Below are 20,169 nucleotides of genomic sequence, written 5' to 3'. Positions count from 1 at the left end.
AGCATGATTTGACTCACCGTATCTGGGCCAGAGTTTGGTCTAAACTCTGAGAAGCTGTCTGAGAGAAAGATATGGGTCATTTTTTCTGAGGGAATCGGTGTGTGTTTATCAAGGAGGTGTGTGTGTGCTGTCCATTCTGTGAGTGTTGGTGACAGAGTTTCTCCACAGCTGAAGAATGTGTGTGTGTTTCCTGAGGAGGAGATGAGCAGAGGAGAAGTGGGAAGCAGTGAGTGGGAGTGAACAGGCCTCACTCTCTCTCTCTCTCTCTCTCTCTCTTTCTGTCTTTCTCTCTGCCATTTATAGCTCAAGTCCCTCTCTGGTTTAGCTCAGGGCAGGAGATAGCTCTGTGTGAGAGTGTTTAGCTGTAAGGAGATGCTTCTAGAAAACACATCGCACAGATATTTTTGTTTCTTCTTTCTCTCTTTTTGCTCTCACCCCCTCATGAACTCTTTAACTTGTCATTAATTCTAGCTCAAGCTGATTACTGTCAGTTATCCAGCATAATGCGATTGATTTCAGGCCTTTAAAACAAGCATTTCAGCCTGAGATTATACCCGCTTTGGCCAGTCTGTGCGTGTTTGGCGTAGTGCTGCCAAGTGAATCCATCAGGAATTTTCCAGGTATGGTTCCAAAGTAGTGTTGTCAAAAGTACCGACCACGATAATTCGGTACTGAGATTTTAAAAATGTGACGCTTCGAGCTCTGTTGTTGAGCAGACTCATAAACACCTCCGATTGGCCTATGTGTTCATGCACTCATCAGATATGCCTGTGATTGGCTACAATGATCAACGCATGAGAATGTTTGAAAGCACATGGAAGTGTTTGAATTTGAAAGCATTTTGAAAGCGGGAGCATTCGAAATCAGTGCTATCGAAAGCTCCTCTGTGCATTAGTGTAAACGCTCTGTGAAGAGCGTCATTGATGTCTATTATTTACAACATGTTTTTGAAGTGTTGATCATTGTAGCCAATCACAAACACATCTGATGAGCGCGTCAACACAAAGGGGGTCAGAGGTGTTTACGAGTCCGCTCATCAACAGCGCTCAAAGCATCATATTTTTAAAATTTCAGTACAGACTTGGTATAATGGTCAGTACTTTTGACAACACTGTTCCCAAGGCACTTTTTCATATTTATGGTGTAATCTATGGATGCTCTGATCTGATTGGTGTCGGCCGATACTCATATTCGACTCGTTCGGCAATCACTAAATTTAATTTGTAATCTCACGAACCGATCGCAATTTGATGACGTAAAACCATAAAAAGTTGCTGCCGATGTGCATGTAAACAGTATACAGATGAGGCTTTTGCGCCACATTCTGTTTTGTAACTTTGTGAAACATAAAATGTTTATGTAGTAAATCACACATCTTTATTTAGAGCAACTTGTCTCGATTCAAATGAGACAAACACACGATGTAACATGATGGATAGATCTTAAAAAAATCCTCACTGAGTGACTGAGCTATAGGACTTCCGGGATTTGTTGTTTTCCAACATCATTTGAAAGTTCAACCAATGGAAATTGGTTCTGGGGTATGGTGGGTAGGAGCGATGTGTCGAGACCAATCAATCAGACACTGATTTACAGCTGGAGCACACTTGGATTGGATCGACAGGTCTTGATTTACCAGGCGCCATAGAAACAGTGCTGCAAGATCATCACTCCTCAAACAGGATCCTGTTACTTGTTACGTATTCTATGTAATTATAAATATTTTTATGCTTTGTGGCATTTTCACATGCTAGATCTTATGTTCAGTAAAACACTCAGATCACATGTTTTTGGACTTGGTTTCAAATGCCATAACTATTAATTGCTGTGAGATATCAACTCAAAATTTGGCCCAGAATGCAGTTCACATGATTGTGAACAAGCCCAAACTTGATTTTATGACCTGCCATATATACTTTCTAATGGTCAGCATGAATAATAACAAACTAAATCAGTAAATTGTATCACTTGTTCTGGGGGTTTCTCAGCAGTGTTGTAACATAAGAATCTTCAAACATAATCAAAATATATTTTCTTTAAATTTTGAAACATTTTCTATCAAATGAGACCATGTACTTGATGATGCCTTGATTCTGTAGAGTTATAAGCCATTATTTTTAAGTATGCCACTTGAAATCATGTGAAATCATTAAAAATGGGTGCAAGGGTTAAACTGTGACAGTCAACAGAGCTTACATATCACTTATATTAAACTTGAATGATTGGGATCGGTATCAACCGATCATGATGACAAGAAATCGGTTGTCAGTATCGGCTGCAAAAATCCTGAATGGAGTCTCCCTATTGTAAGCTAAACCTCCTTTTTTACTGTGATTATTACATTGTAATAGTGCCACTTTGGCTCATTTTCACCATGAACTTCAGTCCCACAAACCTGCTCCCAAATGATGGCTCCAAAACTTCTTGAATCAACTTGATTGCAGTCAGAATATCAGTATGTTATATACACTCATAGGACTGCGCATGCGGATTGGCTGGTTCATCCAAATACAGCTCAATTTTTTGTCATGATGAGCGTTTAGAAAAAAAAAAATGTATGAAACAGTTGTCAGATTTCATTAGTGATTTCAAATATGAAATGTATTCATAAACTTGGTGGAGCTTTGGAGAATTTGCTGTTTGCCCACTCAGAGATAGATGTACTTGCATGACTGAAGCCTCTCGTGGAGCTGTGTTTCAAAGATGGCCGCTGAGCGAAATGACTTTCCTTATAGACCCCTTAAAAGTTTGTAAACATTGCAATGTTTCCTGGTGGGCGGGGCTTAGCTGGAGGCAAAAAGAGATGCTGGACTCAATGTTGACAAATGTAAGCTAGCATGTTTTAGGAGGGATTTATTAAACATAGATGCAGAAGAAGGTTCAGAACTGTCCGAATATGTACAGTCACTGACTCTGTGCGGGACCGTGACAGCTATTTTTGTAAATTAACTTAAGTTTTGGATATTTCCTAGACAACATATGAATTACTTTCGGGTGGTTCGGGGAATTTTGTCAAGGCTTATTGTCTAATGTAACCTAACGCTGGGCTAACTATGATTATGGCTAGCAATGTGGATTATTTTAAGAGACCATTCAAAGGATGGCACACACATCTATCGCTGTATGTTTGTTTAACATTTAAGCTAGCTAGTGCGCTGAAGGTTGGCGACTTTTCACCTATAAACAGAAACTTGCTGATTTGTACTAGATAAAACCAACACACCATTACATATGCATCGATTATTTTACCTGATATGAAGTGTGCACTGCAAACACGAGCATTATTTATGATCGTCTCCGTCCAGTCTGTACGCCATATTGCTTTCAACCACAATTATCTTTTTGATTTCTGTGAAGGAATGTCTGCCGGGATCTGGTAAAACTTTAGTTTTGAACCAAAAGTCCTGTTCCTTCTATTCTGGCAGCCAAAAACACAACAAGACGACATTTTAAAGTCAAAACCTCAAACTTTTAGCGTGCCTGCTATTAGTTCTTATTTATGTTTTGCCTCCAGCTAGAATGGTGACATCACAGTGACGTAGGCGATTAAGGGGTCTATAGAGACTTTGATATAGCGCAGTGCAGTTTGAAATCAAGGATTTAAACTTCAAAGACTTTCAAAGACTTGTTTAAATGATATAAATGCATATTTACTGAAATGCGGCAATGTATGAAAAAGTGTGATAGCATTTGCATTTTAATTAGATGACACTTATCAGACAAACAGAAATATCTATCGGCTCATGCTGATAATTTGAAGTCTCAATGTTACGGAAGTAGCGACAGATCTTTTATTCTGTATTGTGATGTAGTGTAATGGATTCAAGGGTAAAGGATTATCGAAAAGAAAAACAAACGTAGGGTGAGGTCTTTGTTCTATTCATCGTTGTTGATTGGATGGAGGCAGATCTGAATGCAAGCTTGCAGTGGATTGTACAGAAAGGGCGGGGTTTATGCTGACAAACTGATTGGAGAAGTCCAGCATGTCACTAGAGTGAAGTATGTAATTTCACTGGAAATAAAAATGATAAAGTAAAAAAATAAAAATAAACTTGTGCATGAACGAGAATCGGTCAAAACAGTCACCAGTTAAACAGACCCACTTATCTCTAGATAGATAAACTAATACTCACTTGAAGGTTTGCCACAATTTAACTCTTGCATGTTTTAACAAATGATATTTCATACAGCAGCATGGTGGATGATTATTAAGCTGGTTCTATTGTACAGTTAAAATTGCTTCTTTAAGATAGCCAGGTGGCAGTGTGGTCTGAGAGAAAGGGCAAAGGTCAGGCTCAGGAGAGAAGGTTAATGAATAACCCGTCTGTCATTTATTTAGTGGCTGTCAGAGAGGCAACACTTACAAAATAATTGTAGCACACACAGTCCTGGGTTAACTGTAAAACCAGACTGCTATTCTTTATTCCTAGAAACCAGGTCTCGTGTCATTTTGGATTGGGTCAAAGTGGAATGTTTCAGTTGCGGGGTGTTTTTTTAGACACTTAGTTTGTAACCCTGAGCTAAGATAACCGGCGGTCACGCTGTAGGCTGGAATGTTGATGGGCCTTATCTCTGTTCCCTTCTTTCCTTGAGGTGTGTGGATAGCATCTGCTTGTGTGTCTTTGTGTGGTTACAGTGGATAGGAGATGCTGACCACACTGTGCAAATTCCACTTTTGTTCCGCACATGCACATTAGACCTGTGTTTTGTAACTCAAAACTTGAATATAAGCAATTTTTTGTATGAACATTCCCTTTAATTAAAATTTCTCAAGTTTGGAAATGTCCCAGGGATTGATTACATTTCAAGATATTTATAGATTTTTCTTTTTGTTATAAAGATCATGTTAAAAGCTTTTCTTTATCATGCCCTAACATTTTAATTCCATAATAATGTTTAGATTTTGTGTAACGTTTTATCGGTCTTTACATCTTTCAAACTCTAACTCTAATAAAGTTTTATCAAAAATTAGTGTACTTGTTTACAACAGTGTCAGCTTAAAGAGCTTCAGATGAAATATGAGACACGACGTGTGAAGAAAATCAAGAGAAATCAAAGTAAATATCACTTGTGATGAAACAATTATTTTTTTATTGTGCATCCTTCTGTCATTTTAGCTGTATTTCTGCCGAATAATTATGCAGAAGGTTTGACAATATTGCTTTTAGGATTCATATTGACAATGCTAATTTATTTTATTGCACCATTTTATTCCAAAATGTCATTTCCATCACTGTCATTTCCACCACAAAATGCTATTGAACACAATGCATGAGTATGAGTTGTGGTGAAAACTAAAAATTAAATTGTTTTTGGAATTTTCATTACAAAAATGACAGAATTGTCCCGTGATACAAACTAAAACTATAGAGCATGACAAGTGTGGTTTAGAGTTTTTTTTGTTGTGTGTTCACACGACCAAAAGTACCATAGTTGAAGAAACACACCCATAACTTCCTGTTCAAAAAAAAGAAGACATATTTTGATGAATGTTCACATAGATCTTTTCCATGCATATTAAAAAAAAAAAAAAAAAGTTTGGGTGTCAGTTATCTTTTTTTAAGAGATAAATATTAATACTTTACTTCAGCAAGGATGCATTAAATGGTGATCCTGAAAAATGTATCACAGTTTCCACCAAAATATTAAGGTGGCAACTCTTTTTTTTAATATTGATAATAAAATTAGATGTTTCTTGAGCACCAAATCAGTTTATTAGGATGATTTCTGTGACACTGAAGACTGGAGTAATGATGCTGAAAATTCAGCTTTGCCATCACAGGAATAAATGACATTTAAAAATATATTGAAATAGAAAATAGTTCTTTTAAATTGTAATATATATTTTTCACAGTATTATTGTTTTTACTTTGGTGAGCATTAAAAAAAGTTTACCAACCCCAAGCATTTGAATGGTAGCGTAGGTTTAGAACAACATATTCTTTTAAAAAGCAAACCAGGCACCTCCAGTCTGAAACAGAAAGACATCTCTGAATCCTCACTATTACTGTAACTGTATCTATGTCTAACTGATCTCACCTCCTGTACCTTACAGTAGCGTTACCCCTGGCACGTCTTCCACACCGAAGCAAAAACAGAGCTATAGTACGGATATAGTACAGATGGCGGCTCATCGCTGTGACACAAGCACACACTCCTGTGAAAGCTGTTGTGTTTGTAAAGTTTATCCAGGAACATCTGGGAAAAGCAGGAGTCCAGCTGGACCCTGATGCTGTTATTGTTTGCTGTCATTGTTGGATCTTATCAGTCCGCAGCAGGTTTAATCTCATCAGGAGAGGATCTGTTCTGCAGTAGGAGATGTGATTTCATGGGGCTAACATCCATACCTGTCCTGTGATTTCCCCTGTATGCTAGGTATGGAATTTCATTGGATACTTTGCTGATGAGGCCTCCCCACATGCTTGTAAACATTTTGTGTCTTGTATTGGTTGAGCTAGATATCGTATTGCTTTTGTCAACGCCATCAGCAGGTGCTACTGTTTTGCAGGAGAATCAGAGAAGTTCTGCTTCTGTTGTGTGTGTGTGTGTGTGTGTGTCTGGAGGCAAATGGAAATATGTCTCCGGAAGAGGGATTCATCCTCCTTGAAGTTTCTCTTTTTAGATCCGAAACTAGTCTCAAGAATGATCAGGTTTCTCTGACACATGATATTGTAACATGTGGTGTAATTTTACTATTATAAAACATTTAAAGGGATAGTGCACACAAATCGAATCAGCTGATCTGCTTTTTGATAAGTTTTTTGACTCACTGACAACTTATTTTGGTCTTTTCATTACACAGTTGTACCAAAAAAATCTTAAATGTATGATCCACTCATATGGACCACATTTTTTATTAATTTTATGATGATTTTGGATGCTTTTTGAACTTTTTGAACTTTTTCACTTTCATTAAGACTGGCCCAGAGAAATTCTTTTTGGTTTGGAACAATATAAGGATGAGTAAATGATGACAGAATTTTAATCTTTGGGTGAACTAATTTTTTAATTAAAAACAACTTGTTCTAGTTTCTGAAATATGGTTTCTGTGAAAATATTGGGTTGTCAAAATATCTCTCTGGACACCTCCTTCCTAGAACAGAAATGGTGACTGAAATGAAGGGTTTGGCCAGTGTGGTTTCTTTATACCCGACCTGTTGGTATATAACACCAGAATGCATCAACCACATCGAAAACTGCCCAGCAGTGGTTTCAGAAGTGATTTAAGGGGAAATGGTGCTTCGGAGCAAGATGTATTTAATGCAGAGCTTCACAACCAGACAGCAAGATGCACAGTGTAGTCCAGACTGAACCTTGTTTTCTCTCTCTCTCTCTGGTTTCATGTTTTTTAGGACCACAGCGTTATTTGTTTATGTTTTTTTATGGCATGGTATTGTGCTGCTGAGAAGTTCCACACCCTTGTTGTGCGTTGTCATTAAGTTTCTGATCTGATTGCCGTGGTGGACGTGAGATGTGTCATCTTCAGGGGGTGTGTGTTTTGAAGACCTCTTTCTAGCAGTGTTGAGAGAAAACCTTTATTATATAATTATTCAATTGTTTTCAAAAACTGTTAAAAATTTTGGGTCGGTAAGATTTTTTTTTTTCTTTTCTTTTCTTTTGAAAAGTCTCTTATGCTCACAGGCTGCATTTAATCAAAAATAGAGTAAGAACAGTAAATGGTAATATTTAACAGGAAAATATTATTAATATTTTTCTATTCTTTGATGCAAAGCTAGTCATTACTCCAGTCTTCAGTGTCACATGATCCTTCAGAAATCATCCTAATATGCAGATTTGGTGCTCAAGAAACATTTATTTTTATTATCAATGTTGAAAACAGATTTTTTTTTTTTTTGGTGATAAGTCTGATATGTTTTTTCAGGTTTCTTTGATTTAATAAAAAGTTCAAAAGAACAGCAATTGATTGAAATAGAAAGCTTTTGTAACATAAAGTCTTTACTGTCTCTTCTGATCAATTTAATGCATCCTTGCTGAATAAAAGCATAATTTCTTAACTGTCATGTATGTATATTTTGTAGATGATTGAGGTAACCGTTGTCTGAACTGGTTTATTGAATCGTTTATTAAATGGTTTATTGATTGTTTATTAAATTTCACAAGCTGTTTCCCATTTTGACTTTGATTGTTATCAGTGTGATTTCTGAACAGATGTTTCCACTGAAATATTGTGCTTGTGGCACGCACTCTGTGTGTTCACTTAATCTTGTCTCTGTGTGCGTTCAAGTATGAGACGCGTTTTAACTGGACTAGTGGCAATAGCAAATTAGGCTAATTAAAACGTCTGACTATCTAATGAAGAATGCTGTTGAACACGCTTCAGCAATCTGTCAGGGCTGGTAAGTGATGCAGACCAACTTCTTGCTGTTGAGTTTACAGTTTCTTGGGAATCGGATATGATTCATGTTCTTTATTGCACTGGAAAACCACTGCTCTTCAGAAAGGAGCCTGCTGCATTAGGTGTGTGTGTTAGGTGTCTTAAAAAGGAGTGACCTATCATCACATTTCTATCAAGCCTGTGTACTTTGCATTCTGATCTCTGAATCTTAGGGACGGGGCCTCTGCTGACTCCTGTAATCCAGCATTAAATTGTTGATAAGCAGCTGTTTAATGGTTAAAATAGCTCTTATCACTTTCCATAAATAATGAATAATTTTTTTTAGGAGTTACTGGATCTCTCTGCAGTGAAAACCTTGTGAGTCACCTTTCTGTCTAGTGCCTACATAGGCTGCTGTCTTCTAAGGTGGCATCATAACTGTAATGAAACCTCATAATTGGAAATCTATATAGGCAGAAATGCATACAAATAGCGATCTTCAGGTGAGAGGACTTAGGGTGTACTCACACTTGGTATGGTTGCCTTGAACCGAGCCCGAGCACGATTTGTCCCCCCTCCCCACTCCCTCGCTGGCCTGCACTCACTTTGCACTTAACGTTCCGGGACGAAGCACACTTACGTCATATAGGATGCAACTTTTTGAATGCAAGAAAACAGGAAAAAATATATATTGTTATTTAAGACGTGCATCGATTTTCACTACAATCGCACACAAACTACAATTCTTGTTCATCAAAGGTGAGAATCAGACCCGTTATAAACCCAAATACACTCTAATTAATTACATTAATTAAAAAGCGTTCTATCAAAGTAGTAATAAAGATGTTTGCCGTTGTAATGATGACGGTAGCGCACACAAAAGTAGTAGCTGTTAGCGCTCACACTGCATGCGAACCGCGCTCGAGCCCAACTGAACCGTGCTTTGGCCCACCTCTTCCAAGCTGGCCAGGGCCGGCTAAATGAACCGCGCCCGGGCACGGTTTGGAGTGATCACACTTGTCAAATGAACCGGGCTTTGGGGGGGTCAAACGCACTCGGGCACGGTTCAGAGCACCTAGTGTGAGTACTATTACTTTAGCATGTACAATATTTCTAATCTAACAATGCAATACTCTCACATATTAAATTTTTTAATAAATTTCCATTTGTCATGTTTATTAAAGGGTTAGTTCACCCAAAAATGAAAATTCTGTCATTTATTACTTACCCTCATGCCGTTCCACACCCGTAAGACCTTCGTTAATCTTCTGAACACAAATGAAGATATTTTAGTTGAAATCCGATGGCTCAGTGAGGCCTCCATAGGGAGCAATGACACTTCCTCTCTCAAGATCCATAAAGGTACTAAAAACATATTTAAATCAGTTCATGTGAGTACAGTGGTTAAATATTAATATTATAAAGTGACAAGAATATTTTTGGAGCACCAAAACAAAAAACAAAATAACGACTTATTTAGTGATGGCCAATTTCAAAACACTGGTTCAGGAAGCATCGGAGCTCAAATAAATCAGTGTATTGAATCAGCTGTTCAGAGCGCCAAAGTCACGTGATTTCAGCTGTTGGCAGTTTGACACGCGATCTGAATCATGATTCGATACACTGATTCATTTGTGCTCCGAATCTTCCTGAAGCAGTGTTTTGAAATCGGCCATCACTGAATAAGTCGTTATTTTGCTTTTTTTTTTGGTGCTCCAAAAATATTCTTGTCACTTTATAATATTAATATTGAACCACTGTACTCACATGAACCAATTTTAAATATGTTTTTAGTACCTTTATGGATCTTGAGAGAGGAAGTGTCATTGCTCCCTATGGAGGCCTCACTGAGCCATCGGATTTCAACTAAAATATCTTAATTTGTGTTCCGAAGATTAACGAAGGTCTTTTGGGTGAACAAACCCTTTAATGGACTAATCAACATCGTCATTTATTTTATTTTTTTATTTTTTTTATACTGAACTGGTTGTACTGCATTATGTGATTGCTTTCCTAGATGGCTATATGATTTTTTGTTTTGTGATAAAAAAAAATTGATTTTTGTAAGAATTGTAATATTTCACAGTAAAATAAAATAATAAAGTAATTAGGAAAATAAGAGAATACAACTGTGAAATTGCAATATTTATGTCTTAATTTCTTCATATTCAAAAAATAAAATCAACAAGCTTTAGTGGATTTGGCGAAAAACTGCAGGGAGATCATTAAGCATCTCTTTATAGGCACTTCTCTTTGCAAGTCTTTGCAAGTTTTAGTGCAACGTTCATTGTTTTTTACAGGTGGATATACTGGACTTCTCTTGTCATCGATTTGTGCCTGCGTGCATTCATTAGCCAAAGTGAGGAGCAGGAACACTCTGTTCAATTCATCATCAGTACGTTTTAATCCACTAAATAGCCGCTACAGGATAGATCGATTGATAGATGAGTGGAACACTTTATTTTTGCAACCACAGTTGTGTTTTTTTTCTTTCAAGAGAAACCCCAAGTAGAAATACAAATAGTTTGCTGGACAATTACCAAATTACACTTCAAAGGTATGAGTTACAAAAAACATTTGTAGTTTTTGTCCTAAGGGTGCTTGGAGAACAAATCTGACTTTGACGGATAGGAATGTGAATGGTCTGTTTTGACAGGTCACTTTGAAATCAAGTGGGAATGAAGCAGATTAAATTGTCATTGCATTGGTCAATGGATGCCTATATGAGAGAGATGCAGAGTAAACTAGTTAAGCTATCTAATTCATGAAAAAGCTTTGACATGGTTTGCACTTGCAGATTCTAAGACAGGCAAACCATTACACTGGTGTTTTACTGTGTATTGTATGTGTATTGTGTATGTGTCTCCAATGAGAAGGTGAATATATAGTTTGACTTCTTTTTTTAATTCTTTCCAGAGCTTATCAGGTCCCTCCCTCCTTTCATTTGCTCTCTTTCTCTCTCTGTGGGCAGATAGGAGAAACACTGCCATATAAGGTGGTGTGATAGTGGCCTTGTCCATTTTTACTCGGGAACAGCAGCTGTTCCTCTCGCCCCCTCAGTCAAAACAACCAGGAAACCTTTTCCCAACACTGTCTAAATGTTACAGAAATCTTGCCCTCTGACACTTTCTCTGTCATCTATAGTTGTTGACCAGGTCCATGAAATTGCCTTAGCATGGTAAAATCACTGCAACGCATGGTTTCTCGTGTTCTTTTTAAAACTGCATCAACATTATATATCAATTTTATAACTTTGTTAAATTGATACATTTATTAATCATAATAATCAGAATAAAGCAATTTTGATTTTGTCATAAAGCTTTGAGGTTTTGATTTTAGTGTTGATTTTTTTGAGAAACGTGTTACAGGTTTCAGGAAATGAGACTTAGCAAGTGTGAAAAACTGTAAAAGCCTGTGGTGATAATGACACATTGACATGTCTGTCAGACCGATTAAAAAAGCCTATTTTTTTTTTTTTTTTTTCTTTTCATTTTGAGATTATCTGCATTGAGAAATGCTTGGTGGATTTACAGAAGTAGTTCCCTTTTTGTCTGTTCTAAAATAAACAAAATTAACTACAAAAACTTGAGAAAATGTTTTTTATGAGTAAATATTGTGCAACGTTGTGTCTCATTTGTTAATTGTTATCATAAAACTTTATTTTGTATAAACATTGATTTTATATCAGCCATCTGCCACCTTCTTATATAGACACTGGCATCAGCATCAGTTCATTTTGAAGTGTTTTGACTTCCTTAACAGCTCTTGACTAAATACAACAGGATGTGCAACGGTGAGGGAGGATTACAGCAAAAGGTAGTTTAGCATGCGACCAATTTTTCATTTCTACAAAAACAACATGTCAATTCTACAACACGCCAATGAACTTACCAAGTTGTCACATTTGTATTGGGGCATGTTGTCAAATATTTTACATGATGTGATGTCGCTAGGTGTGTTAAATGAATTGTGTCCTTTTTTCTGGGCAATAATTTTAGAAATATTGAACTTTGTATATTCCACTTTCCTTAATATTTTATTTTATATATCTTTATTTTCTCCCCATATTTTTGAGAGAATTTTTCAGAAAAACCTGGACTCAGTTGTTCAGACTTCAGATTATCATATTGGCTGATGCTTATTTCAAATTGCTAAATATCTGTCAGCTAATCAGCTTGTTATATCAGTGTACAACTAATTGTTACACACAGCTGATAAACTAAGGTTTTCAGCAACATGAGGGTGAAGGTGTGAGAATGAAAAGGAGTGTCAGAGCGAGAGGATGTCTGCGGGTTTAACTGAAGCGTGGATAATCATTTGTCATTATTGCAGTTAGTGTTGAAGGTTGTGTGTGTGTGTAGTTGGGAGTGACTCACAGTTTGTGTGTGTATGTGTGTATGAGGTAATGTTAAAATGCAGAGATGCAGTATTTTTTAACTCCCACTCATGTTTCAGTGTTTTCATTTGTCTTTTGCATTCACTTACGCATTTCATGCATCTTTCATAACAACCATGTTTTGTTTTGTTTTTTCATTAATGTCTTAACTCCCTCATCTCAAAATGATAAACAGTATAATAAACAATAGGTCAATTCTAGAATTTTTTTTGGTCATTTTGTCTGTAGTTTGTTTTTTTTGTCGTTTTGACAGTTTTTATAATGTTTGCTCAGTGTAATAATGACAAAATCTTAAAGAAATTTATAAGAAGGGGTGCACTGATTCAAAAATAGTGATGTTAAAGGGTCATGAAACTCCAGAACACATTTTTTGAGCTGTGAACAGATATGTATAGGCTGCACATCATTGAAAACACTAAAGGTACTCATTAATTTTATTTAAGTTGAAATGAGATTTGAAAATCAAAGTCGGAGCAACGTCACAAAATCTGACATCATCGTGTACCACCGGCAGGATTCAGAGTGCTGATTGGCTCCAAGTATGGGCTGGTCGAACATGCTGACGTCAACAGTTTCTGTATTTATTCATGACTTAAAGCTCATTCAGTCCAATCACTACGCTGTAGTATGCATAAGATTATAATTGCAGTATTATACATTAAGTATCACTTCTCTCGCCTCTGTCTCTTGTCATTCAGAGACATATCGTTGGTGTTGTGCTACAACACAATGTGTTTTCCTGTGACGCGACCAGAGCAGAGGTTTGGGTGCATTGGATTTTTTTGCTGTAATCTACCAGCACAAATGGAAAACATGTTCGCATGAGATCGCATTACAGCGGAGAATTCAAATTTCAAAAAATTGCGCCTCATTCACCTCTGCGTTCGGACACTCGAGCAGTGTGCGTGTTTCCCCCAGCACAGCAGCACATGAGTGTTTATATTTTGCCCACGATGTGGTCAGAACTGGAGTTTGAATACGAACACATGAAAAATACGATTGTTATGATATACTGGTGTAGCGCGCATATGATCGCTTTCAGCGCGGAGCTCCGCGATGAGTTTAACAACACTAGCCACGTGGCTCATTGCTCATACAGAATAAAGTATCCGTGTTTAAAGTTTTTATTTCACACATTCTCCTGTGCCAAACATTAACCAGCACGGGGTGTACATATTTCATCAAGTCTTCTTCAAATGAATTATATGTGCAAACTGGACACTGATACAGTGGTGTAGCCTATCTGAACGCAACGACACGATTATTCTAATAGACAAAAGACTAATTTTGAGACTGCAGTGCTCGGAAACGTAATCAAAGTAGCCTATTATTAGCCCTATTAAATATTCTTTTGCATTTCTCCCTTGTGCTTGGGAGTTTGCTGTCATTCTCTCCATGCTCATATATTAATATTCATTATTCTGTATAATGAGTGTGTTCTATTTCTGTGTTTCATTGGTTGTTCTCTTCCCTCTTCCCCCCCTCTACACTCCCACTTTTCCAGAGCTTTACACACCCATTTTTACCGACTTTTTTGAGCTTTGAGGTGTGAACGACCAGGGTAAAACAGGCTCTGTTTGACCCTATAAATGACCTGTAGTTCAAGCCAGGTTTGGCAGGTTCGCAGTTTTTCCCTACACCAAACATTAATTGTAGCGCGCCTCCCATCCAATAATCGCAAAAGGCTTTGTGCTTTGTTACTTCTGATAAGAAACAAACCCTCATCTTTCAAATTCTGTCAATTTTATGAAATGCAAACAATAAATGGCAATTTGATGCCGTTAAATGTGACTCTGTAGCGGCTCAGTCCAAGCCGCATTGCGGAGCGTGAGTTTTTCATCCACTTTAATACAAGTTATAGCACAAAAAACATGCATGAACATCAAAAGGTATGTTGAAAGATAAAGTACAACCTACCAAAATGTATCATGTCATAACATGAGAAATGTGTTTTAGTAAAGATTTCAATAAAACAGCTTGTGAACAATGTCACTTAACTTTTCATTTCCCTCAGAAAAGTTATCCAATGTTCACAGTTCATTAGTTAGCTATAAAAACACTAGAGTGGAGCGTATTTACTAGGGGTGTAACAATTCTCTGTAAAAAATCAAACCGTACCATTCTCTACCTACAGTTCGGCATGCACTTGCACCGCGGTTAATCTCAAATCTGATCTATATTATGATTTGTTGAAAAAGACAACAACGCATAACACAGACCGCTAATGCATGTTTCTGTCGGATACGCTCTGCATGCGTGTCCCTATTATCACAGTTCCTCACGTGTTGCAGTTCAGCAAGGCAACCGGAGGAGACAAGCTACTGTTAGAGCCGCTGCGTGCATCATATAAATCTCCTGTCTGGCTCTGGGAACGTTCTGGCTTCCAAACACATTACAACAGGGATGTTCAAAGCATCATTCTCTTGTAACTCTTTGTAAACTTTGTTCGATGCGAGTGCCGTATGCTTTAATATGACCAGTCATTTATGGCGTTACGACCTGGGTGTTGATAGCACACAATCGCAGGTGAGACCAAAACAACACACATTGCCTTCTGTGTTTAAACAGGCACTCAGTGCTAATTTAGACAGGCACAAAACAATAACGAAAGTGCTGGCCAGGGCTTGACAATAAGGACTGACCGATGGCCCAGGGCCAGCATGAAAAACTGTGATACAAGCCAAACCGCGAGTAATGTGAACTGTTATACATCCTTAGTATGTACTGTTAATTACATATAATACATTTGTCATGAAGACAAGTGTTTATGAAAACTACCTTATGTGCAAATGAGTTGTATACAAACATTTCAGTTTTTATTTGAGTGTAATTATTATACCTGAAAATAAATAGCAGTTGTATTTAAAAGCACTGTTGTTAATTTTAACCTTTTAATATTATAGTAATGTACAAAAGGAGAGGGTTCCCTGTATAGTTTACAGCATTAGTTAGGAGCGAATTATTTTTTTTTCCCCCTTTAAGAACAACTGAGTATCAGTACCAGCTGAAAAAATTAGTATCAGGGCATCTCTACTTATAAGTCAGTCAAACACTTCATTCATGGAGGAAAAGCAATCTTCACATCTGTTTGAATGACACAGAAAGGGTTTTCCCCACCGTCTCGGCAGGTTGTTTTTGGGCAACTCTCAAATACTTCAATGGTGCTTAGAACTGTAGGAAACTAGAACTATTGTGATGCGCACACACTTAATATTATAAATAAATAATTGTGTAAGTTTAAACTTAATTAAACTGAATTTCGTTTATTTTGAATTGCCTGCACTCACTGGCCTCTAATTCTGGAATGACTGAGTGTATAGTAATAACAGAATTAATTCTTTAAAGTCAACATAAAATGGTCTGTGCAACCCATATTGCTTTCAAAATTATTTTTATATTTTATTTTATTTTTATATTTTATTTTACCTTTTGCCCAGCCTGTGGACCTGAAATAAGATGTGGAGGCTGAAGGTCAAGTTTAACCTTTTGCATGTCAAGTGGTTTGTTCAGCTCTGTAATAACTTTCAGTTAAAGGTTAGTGTTGAAATGCTTGTCGCAGGTTAATGTGCAAAATGGCACATGAGCGGTGCAAAAATGACACACATTCAGGTTAAAATTTAAGCAATGCAGAGAGTTGAAACTCTTCATGTATTGGATTGAAAATGGAGCTGCAGTGTTAACCTGAAGATCCAGTGTGGTTGACGTATGTTGGTGTTTGTACAGGTGGTCTACATGTGTGTTCATGGGTCGTCTAGTAACGGTGGCCCCTTGTATTTCTGGACTGAGGAGTGGGATTTTCAGCACACCTCAGACCATCCTTATGTTTTAAATGTTTACTTTGGCGTGTTTTGGTATGTTCTGTTTCATGTCTCTGATGGCTGTTTAGAGAGGGGGGTGCAGGAATAAATGATGTCATCTCTAAACTGCACTGTGACACTACAGCAGTTTCACTAGAGCCTCTGGTGGCAGGTGTCATTTCCTGTCTGTGTGTGCTTAGAGATAGACAGTGTGTTTTTCCTTAAATAGAAGTTTTATATTTGAACTAAGTAAGTGCCCTATACTGGGAAACATGGTGTTGATTATAGTATGGTATAGTATGTTGATTTCGTATGGTTAGGTTTAAAGGGGACCTATTATGCCCCATTTTACAAGATGCAAAATAAGTCTCTGGTGTCCCCAGAGTGTGTATGTGAAGTTTTAGCTCGAAATACCTCACAGATAATTTTTTTATAGCATGTTAAAATGGCCACTTTTAGTGGTTGAGCAAAAACGAGCCGTTTTAGTGTGGTCCCTTTAAATGCAAATGAGCTGCTGTGCTCGGCCTAAGAGGGCGGAGCTTCAAGAGCTGATTCTCCGGTGACAGGATTCAGTCGATACGCGCTATAATGTCAGAAACTGCTAATACTGTATATGCTGCATGGAGATAGAACAGGTATAGTTTAGTTAAATTACGGTTATAACTATTGTCTTCTTGTTTTTAATCCACTATATTAGTACAGGCCTGTTGTACCATCCGAATGATGACCAAAACTATACAGATGAGTTTTATGACATTTATTGTACTTCACAGAAAGGATGAAGCGTCCGTTTTCACTCTAGAAAATCACTGTAAGAGCTTAATAAAACACTGCAAGTGTGCATTAAAATATTATCCATAAACTCTCTCTCTTTTCCTTGTATTACCAACATACATAGCGAAAAACACAGAAACACTGTCTGTTCCTTTATTGACTGCCTTTGCAACTGACACTTTGACGCGTCAAAAAGCTAATAAAGAGATCAGAAAACGAATCCATATGAATTCAGTGGTTTAGTCCAAATTTTCTGAAGAAACTTGATCGCTTTATTTTACGAATAGATTTAATTTTGGCTTTTTTCACATGTAAACATTGATCAGCAAACATAAGCAGAAGCTCAACCGAACCTAAATGACGCACAAGAACAAACCTCATAACACACGAGAATGAACCTCAATGGTTACGCAGCACGTTTGAGCTTCCGGAAGAGGTTTGTTCTTGTGCATCATTCAGGTTAGGTTGAGCTTATGCTTATCTGAGGACAAAAATAAACACTGCAACTCCTAAATGAACAAAATAAGTAGTCTGATACACAAAAGTGCTGAGTATCTGTGTCCTTCCTTCCTACAACCTACTTAAGTAGGAAAGGTGGGATTCTCTTTATAAATTTGAGCTTTTCTGCATTTTGGGGAGATAGTCTGTTCTTTTCATCCAAAACATATGCGGCTGTACTGAATAGTCACTCATCATCAACGCTTGAGTGCTCAACTTTAAGCACTAGAAGTAGAAATACAACATAAATTGTATAAAGTAATCAAATTAGCTTTTGCAGTGCAGAAAACAGTGTCTTCTCGACATGTACATGACACAAACTAAGCTACAGTGTTTGAGGACGGGTCAAAGTAGGCATTGAAGCCAATGAAGAAGGTGGGCATTATGCAAATTTGTATACACAAACAGCTATATTACACACTGCATGAAAGGTAATATCTGAAAAGCATAATAGGGGCACTTTAATAAAAATATTCATGAAATGACGTGCTCGCTGTTGTACTATTCTTTGAAACAACTGGGGACGACTCGGAGTAATTGTCCTCTAAAACATCAGGAAGCAGTGGTGAGAAGTAGTAAACTACACGTTTGTTTTTACTACACTTCACCAAACCTACACTACAAAAGAACCAAAGAATCGTGCAAAACCCAGTAAACCCTGAGATTATTACTTGTGACATTAGAACAAAATATATGGATATGAGAACGTATGTATAAAACTAAATTAAACAACAATGTATTAAGAATATTTTCTAATTTAATTAAACTTTTTTTCATTTAATTTCATTTACATTTTTATTAAACAAGCCCTTTTAATGAAAATAAAGGTCCATATTTCTGCTAGTGTAGGCTCATTTTGTAAATGTAAACCATTAATTTAGACAAGTGCAAATCGAGGGCCAGTAAGATGGCCAGTACAGGCACATCTGCTCAGCCAGAAAGTCATGCATCTTCATAAGCGGAGCCGTACGCAAAGTTACAAAAAGTGCTGTGCAAACCGGCATGTAAATTGGGGTCTCGCACACGACCGCCCACACCGCAGTGATGTCATTTTTGCCTTGTGCACCTTCACGTTTGTGCGGACATGACGAGTATAAACCAAGATTTAGGGTGCTATCACACTTGGTTCGATTGGCTGGTCCGACCCAGAGTTCAATTGCTCCCCCTTCCCCGCTGGTCTCTGTTTACATTAAATTATTTGGTTCCGAACCAAGGTACATTTGTGTCATCAAGCTGCAGCTGTGTGCCCATGTTGCTAGGTACCACTATGAAGTAGAAGTCACCAAAATGGATAGTTGTTTACGCCATTTTTGTTGTTCTTTTTTGAACCTTTGGTTTTGTTTCCAAGGTGTCAGCACATAATGGCACTTGTGTCAATCTGCTGAGAATGTTCTGCAAATGTTACTAAGAATGCGGGTGTCCATTTCTGCTTAAGGTGAGCCCAGATGAGAGATACATTCTCTCTTTGCTTGTAGTGTGTCAGTCACGCTTGTCAGGAAAGTGAGTGAGAACACACATAAACACAATTTTATCAAATCATACGGCATCAGGAGTTGTTCACTTCCACGATTTAGTACGATTGCATTTGAATCAGCAGCAAACCCTACTGGAGTTCACATGAACCGTACCCATGACTACCCTTTTTAGGCAGACTTGGGTACGGTTCGGGTACGGATAACAGCATTCACATCATTCAAACAAACAAACTCTAAACCCGGGTGCGCACTAAAAGTGCTAGTGTGAAAGCACACTTATTATGCTGGTACTCGCAAATCATGACATAGAGCAAAATTGCCTACTGGTGCAGACTTTATGCGACTTAATGGCCTGATTTAAAAAGTGCACTAAAATGATCGCCATGTTCGCAGTGTTGGTAATATCTGATCTAGTGCTAAAGAGTGAACTGAGAGAACAGATGCACTTAAGAAGAAAAAGAGATGTCCATAAGATTTCATACTGTGCAGTAAGGAGTGGAGAAATTTTGGAAGTTGAAGGCAGGGCAGGAGAGAGAGTGAAAATGGAGAGGAGGGGGAGAGGTGTGGCTGCTGGACATTCCGACTGCTTTTCCGGTAAGGGTTTCCAGCGAGACCATGCCTGGTATGTCGGTCACAACAGACCTGGTCTTGCTTCAAATCACTTTACAAGCACAGCAGTGCAGTAACCACCGGCCGTCACCTCAGCATGTGCAGGAACAAATCTATGGGCCTGGTGGTCTCAGCGTCTGCTTAATTGTTTTAAATGCATTTCCGTTCATTATACGCTACATTCCCTCAGGACAGGACATCATCCAGATGCCCAAAAAAGGTGAAATGTATTCTGGGTAACAAAGGCAGTAATAATAAAAAAAGATGAATGACTTGTCAGGCTTC

The 20,169-nt window shown here is 37.6% G+C and overlaps 1 protein-coding gene across 1 annotated transcript in view; it reads left to right on the top strand.

Moving 5' to 3' along the window:
* Positions 1 to 20,169, top strand: part of rock2a (rho-associated, coiled-coil containing protein kinase 2a) — a 49,901-nt gene that overhangs the window by 3,232 nt on the left and 26,500 nt on the right.

Source organism: Megalobrama amblycephala, linkage group LG10 (assembly GCF_018812025.1).
Source record: "Megalobrama amblycephala isolate DHTTF-2021 linkage group LG10, ASM1881202v1, whole genome shotgun sequence".
Lineage (NCBI taxonomy): Eukaryota > Metazoa > Chordata > Actinopteri > Cypriniformes > Xenocyprididae > Megalobrama > Megalobrama amblycephala.
The sequence above is the reverse complement of the archived record's forward strand: the minus strand, read 5'-3'. Positions and strand labels throughout refer to the sequence as shown.